This window comes from Pongo abelii, chromosome 18, assembly GCF_028885655.2.
Source record: "Pongo abelii isolate AG06213 chromosome 18, NHGRI_mPonAbe1-v2.0_pri, whole genome shotgun sequence".
NCBI lineage: Eukaryota > Metazoa > Chordata > Mammalia > Primates > Hominidae > Pongo > Pongo abelii.
In genome coordinates this window covers 86,169,316-86,175,816 of record NC_072003.2, presented here as the reverse complement: position 1 = coordinate 86,175,816, position 6,501 = coordinate 86,169,316, and positions in this window count along the sequence as shown.

Genomic DNA, 6,501 nt, shown 5'->3' with positions numbered 1-6,501 from the left:
TGCCCTGCCCCACCAGCACCTCTCCCATCCACTTCCCTATACTCTGGTCCATTCACTGATAGGTCATATGTACCCTCTTTGAGCCTCAAGAAGCAGTGAACAGCATGCCTTCCTTGCAGGGGCACAGGAGCAGGAACAGAAGCAGTGCAGCCGGGGCCTGGTGCCTGAGGAGGTTTGGGTTCTGGTGCTGCTCTGGCCTCTCTCACCTTGGTGCGCAGGATCCCTGCCCAGATTCCTGGCCTAACTCTCAAAGTCCCACCCCAGACCTGAACACATCCTGCTCTGAGCCCCTGACCTCCTGAGCCTCCTACGGTGCCTCTTGGAGCCCAGGAGGTAGGGCGTTCCCAGGCATGGCATCTCAGGAGCACTTGCTGTGCATGCACCTGCCAGGGAGCTTTAACTCAGAGGACAGGCAAAAGCTGCCCAGCCCCAGGGAGGATGTGGACTATTAGCCCTGAGTTGTCTTTTATTAAACCAGAAACTATGCAGATCACTTTTCACAACTAATTCTCCAAACGCTCTTACTTTTGTTTTGATATCACCACCTGAAGCTGCCTTCAAGCTCCTGAGGGACCAGACAAAGAGGGAGGAGGAAAAGCAGCAAGGCCCCCAGCGGGTCTCTGGGGCCAGGAGAGCCACAGCACCCTCCATGACTGGTTCCTTGGTCAAATGGGAACAGTGGGCAGGAGCCTCCACTGAGACCTCCTGGCCATCACGATCACTCAGAGAGGAAGGGATGGCAGGGAGAAGTTACGTCAATGAACTAAGATCACCACTTGTGTAACCTACTCCCAGTTTCCTGCTTCCCCAGGTGGGATAGGGATGGGGAGACCTGACTCTGTGTTTGCGCATCCACTCAGTAAGTCCCACACCACGGATGGAGCTTAGGGCAGAAGCACTGGCTCCAGCACCCTACTGCCTGGGTTTGCCCCCAGCTTTACCCCCATTTCCTCACCCATAACATGGAGGAGACAATGCACCCTGCATTGTGGGAGAACTGTGTTTGACAAGCATGCAAAGCAATGGGTGTGCAGCCAGGGCTGAATTCACGTGAGCCATTGAGAGGCTTCTGGTTTCTTATCTAGTTTAGCAAAGCTAGCAGGTGTGAGGGAAAGCCATTGCATGACGTAGGCGCTCCAACGCCACGCAGCAGCAGCATCAGGCCCCTTGTCATGTGTTTCACTCCAGCGTGCTTCTGTCCATTTTCTGTTCCCTGGAAAACTCATATCCGTCCTGCAAAATCCAACGTGATTTTCTCTCCTCTGTGAATCCTTTTCTACTGCCTCCATCATGAAGTCTTTTCTGTTTTCCACTTGCACGCTTCCCTGGAAGACTTTTAGGCAGTGTACCAGGATCTCTTCATGTCTCGTTTGAATTGACTGCATGCAAATAGTAGTCTCCTTTATGTTTGAAAATCTCTTGAATAGGTTTGGGGCAGAGAGGGTAGACACTCAGCATCAGGCAGCCTGGGGCTGACATGTGGGATCGTCACAGACTGGCCCTGCATGAGCGAGCTCATCAATGATTCTGAGGCTCCATTTGCTCCTCTGTAGGTGGAAGATAGAGGAGGCTATGCAGGGAGGCTTAGCTGTGCCTGACACACAACAGAGATTCTCCAGCAACGGGAGATGAATGAATACAAAATCAAATAGGTGATTTCCCTCTTCTCCAGCAGACAAACCCAGAATAGCAAAGATCACCCCATGAACTAATGCAACCATATCAGGCAAATTGCACCCCCTTTTCTGTCTTTTGTTCTCCCCCAGGCACACTTGTCAGCTTCCTCTTTCTACATCCTCCTGGACATACCCAGCCTATCCATGATTGGGATGACACAATGGTGTTAGCGAGGTTTAAATAGTTTATGGTCTTTGCATAACCATAAAGCAAGAGTTGTAAGTTATACGACAGGCTAGAGCTTATACAGCATTGAAATTAGATGGGGGTGGGGAGGTAGGCATTAATAGCTTTTTCTTACAGATGAGAAAGATCTGCTCTAGCCCAATGATATTCCTATGCAGGAATTCCTGTTTGCCTACGTTCTTCTGCTTCTAGCACCAACATCCCCCAGTTACCAAAGCCTGGAAGCAATGTGCCTGACTGTGTCTTGCCCCAGGGCTGGTGGATCATCAGGTCCCAGCCACAGCTGTCCCTGAACATCTCTTAGTCACTGACTGAAGGGAGCTGGGGTAACTGGGGCAGGGGTCTACACTGTAGTCCAGGGCCCCCAGCGGGATTCGGGTCCAAATGCCCTGAGTGATGCTGGGTGGGATCATACGCCCTCAATGGGCCCTTCCTCTCCCTGCCTCCCCTCCCACCCTTCTACAGGTATGGCCAGGGATCACCTCCCGAATACATGAATCCTTTTTTTTTTTTTTTTTTTTTTTTTTTGAATAAAATACAATTTTATTGAATTTCAATAATTCATTCAAAATTATCGAATTTTTTTTTCTTTTATTGTAATTATTATTATTATTATTATTATTATTATACTTTAGGTTTTATGGTACATGTGCCCAATGTGCAGGTAAGTTACATATGTATACATGTGCCAATACATGAATCCTTGATCTAGAATTTGCTTCTGGCAACTCCAATCAAGGCAAGAAATTTTTTTTTTCTTTCTTTCTTTCAGACAGATTCTCATTCTATCACCCAGGCTGGAGTGCAGTGGCACAATCTTGGCCCACTGCAACCTCCGCCTCCTGGGTTCAAGCGAGTCTTGTGCCTCAGCCTCCCGAATAGCTGGGACTACAGGCACCGGCCACCACACCTGGCTGATTTTTGTATTTTTAGTAGAAATGGGGTTTCACCACCTTGGCCAGGCTGGTCTCGAGCTCTTGACCTCGTGATCCACCTGCCTCGGCCTCCCAAAGTGCTGGGATTACAGGCGTGAGCCACTGCACCCAGCTGGCAAGAAACTATTGATGGGAAAAGAACAGTATATTTGAAATGCAGCCATTTCGGAAAAAACAACAACAACAACAACCCAGAACATAGGATCACATTCAGAGGAGACACAAAGTAAACACAGATGAGGAAATGAAGGTCTTGGTGGCTCACAGGCAATAACCACGCAGCCTCCTACGGCGCAGTCCCCAGCTCTCCAACGGCAGGGACAGTCTATGGCCATGTGTCCAGGCATCAGTTCTGGTCCCACCCTACACTGGCCTGGTTCCACCTTCTGATTCCGTCAGAAGGAGGCGATGGCCTTTGCTGCCATCTGTTAGCTGAAAGCATGGGCAGCCCATTCACGCTGCCCCAGGGCACTGACAAAGCCGGGCATGGTGGATGGTGAGCCTTGCCAGTGAGTTCAAGCAAGAAAATGAGAGATCTTGATACACTGTCCAAGAGTCTTCCAGGGAAGCATGCGAGTGGAAAATAGACATGACTTCATGATGAAGGCTGGGTATGCCCAGGAGGATGCAGAAAGAGGAAGCTGGAAAGTGTGCCTGGGGAAGAACAAAAGATAGAAAAGAGGGTGCAATTTGCCTGATATGGTTGCATTAGTTCATGGGGTGATCTTTGCTATTCTGGGTTTGTCTGCTGGAGGAAGAGGGAAATCACCTATTTGATTTTGTATTCATTCATCTCCCGTTGCTGGAGACTCTCTGTTGTGTGTCAGGCACAGCTGAGCCTCCCTGCATAGCCTCCTCTATCTTCCACCTACAGAAGAGGAAATGGAGCCTTAGAATCAGTGCCTTTCTTGTTTGTAAGAAACAGCTATGAATGCCCAGCTCCCCCTCGAATTTCAGTACTGCGTCCCCCATGCCACACGGTGCCAATGAGTCGGCTGGGCCTTCATGGCAATGGTGGCCCTCTAAAAATAGGATCCCCCACCCCGAGGAATGGGGCAACCACAGGAAGCAGCTCAGACCACTTCCAGGGGACATTCTTCTGCCTCCAGTGAGCTGGGGATAGAAGTGGAGCCGCTGACGGATGAATGGACTGTTTGCCTGACTCATAAATCAACAGGGACCAGCCCTGCATCTGAACGATTCTGGTCTCTACACTTCGCTCCTGAACACAGGCCGCACAGGAAGCAAGTCTCCCAGGCTGGGGCGGGCATCGGATCCAACGCTGCCTTTCCCTCTAGCAGCGGCTCCCGCAGGGAGGGTCTCCCCGTCCCTAGAACCGGAGCGTGAAAGTCAGCAAAGTCCCATAAATCACAGGAAATGAACTTCTGCCTCTTTAAATTCCTGCCGCCGTCCCCATCCCGCCCACAGCCACAAATAGATTTCTTTCAATATTGGCTCTGACCTCAGCCCTCCCCACCCCCACGTCTCCTTCTCCACGTTTTTTTTTTTTTTTTTTTCCCAGCAAACCCTACAAGGCAGAACTTACCCTGTTGACCTCACCAGCGTGGTTTCTTCTGTTGTGTGTCTGTTTTTGTTTTGCTGTGACGCTGCTGACTTGCGGTTTGCCTCACACTTTGTAGCGTGCATGGCAGTCGTATAAGAAAACAGCAAATTTGTCAGTGAGGCTTGTTATTTATTACAGGAACCACGGGGATGCCAGGCAGCCAGGCTGGCCCCTCCGCCTGCCGCCTATCCCACGGCCGAAGGAGCTGCACTGGCCGGGGATGCCAGACCAAGGCCCCAGATGAGAGGCACGGCTTCCGAGGGTGACGAACGGTGAGGTCCTCGCAGCTCCCGCTCTTCGAACACAACGCTGAGGAGATGCTTTTTGTTTTTGTTTTTAAAATTTCTTATTGCCATTGGTTTTTGGGGAACAGGTGGTATTTGATTACATAAGTTCTTTGGTGGTGATTTGTGAGATTTTGGCGCTCCCATCACCCGAGCAGTATACGCTGCACCTAATTTGTAGTCATTTCTCCCTCACCCTCTTCCCACCCTTCCCCACCGAGTCCCCAGAGTCCACTGTATCCTTCTCAAGCCTTTGCATGGGAGGATGCTTTTAATTGGTAAAAGGCAAAAGTAGAAGTAACAGCCCGAGGGCTCTCCATGGCCAGTGCCTCCCGAGATCTTGAGGGCACCCCTTCTCCCGCCTCCCCTCCCACCTCCACCTAGACCACACGGCCCATGCCGGCCCCAGTGCTCCTGTGCCACGGGCAGGACACAGTTGTGCCTCAAAACCCTATGCCCAAAGTGCCTTTTCCCAGGCTTCCTTCCAGCTCACCCATCACCTTTCTCTGCACTTGGCCCAGACGTCATCTTTGAAGTCCGGCCTCCCCTGGACCTCGGCTTCTAAAATTGCAAAGCACCCGTACTCCAACAGGCCTCCGTGCCTGGCTCTCCTCTATACCTTTGTCCCCAACTGTGTTACTGATCTCTGTGACTTACTGGCTCCTTCCTCCGAGGAGGGCATGAGCTGCACAACGATGGCTTTGTATCTGCGAGAAGCTCCAATTGTATTTGCTGTTTATTATGGGCTGGGTTGCATCCCCCCAAAGTCACATGTCGAAGTCCAACCCCCAGGATGTCATAATGTGACTGTGTTTGGAGATAGGGCATTTATGGAGGTAATTAAGGTAGAATGAGGTCACCAGCGTGGGAGCTAATCCAGTAGGACTGGTGTCTCCGTAATAAGAGGAGATGAGGACACAGACACACACGGAGGGCGACCTTGTGAGGACACAGAGAGAAGACGGCTCCTACAAGCCAAAAAGAGAGGCCTTGGAGGAAGCAGTCCTGCCGGCACCTTGATCTCAGATTTCCAGCTTCCAGAACTGTTAGAAAATAAATCTCTGTCATTTAAGCCACCCAGTCTGTGGTACTTTATGTTCAATAAATACTTATCAGATGAATAAATGAATGAATGAGCCAGGTGTAGTGGTCCACGCTTGTAATCCAAGCACTTTGGGAGGCTGAGGTGGGCGGATTACCTGAGGTCAGGAGTTCAAGACCAGCCCGGCCAACTTGGCGAAACCCCACCTCTACTAAAAATACAAAAATCAGCTGGATGTAGTGGCAAGTGCCTGTAATCCCAGCTACTCAGGAGGCTGAGGCAGGAGAATTGCTTGAACCTGGGAGGCAGAGGTTGCAGTGAGCTGAGATTGTGCCATTGTACTCCAGTCTGAACAACAGAGTGAGACTCTGTCAAAAAGAGAGAGAGAGAGAGAAAGAAAGATTGAGAGAAGAAAGAAAGATAGAAAGAAAGGAAAGAAAGAAAGGAAGAGAAAGAGAAAGAAAGAGAAAGAGAAAGAAAGAAGAGAGAGGAAGGAAGGAAGAAGGAAGGAAGGAAGGAAGCAAGCTAGAACTTATCAGACACTTCACAAGTGGGGAACCGTTCCTGGCTGAGGCTTGGTGGACTTGGGAGGATATTAGTAATGGAGATGTTTTGCTCCTAAGGCTCCAAGACTGTTTTGCTCCTTCATTCTTTGGACACAATTCTGTAGCCATTCTACTCACTTTTTTGAGGATAAATGATCTCAGTGGTGAAATATTGTCACGGGTGAGCAGTGACTATCTGGGGCCAGTGGCTCAGGGTAAAGACAATTGTAGGTTAAGAAAGGCAGATTTAGGCCAGGTGAGGTGGCTC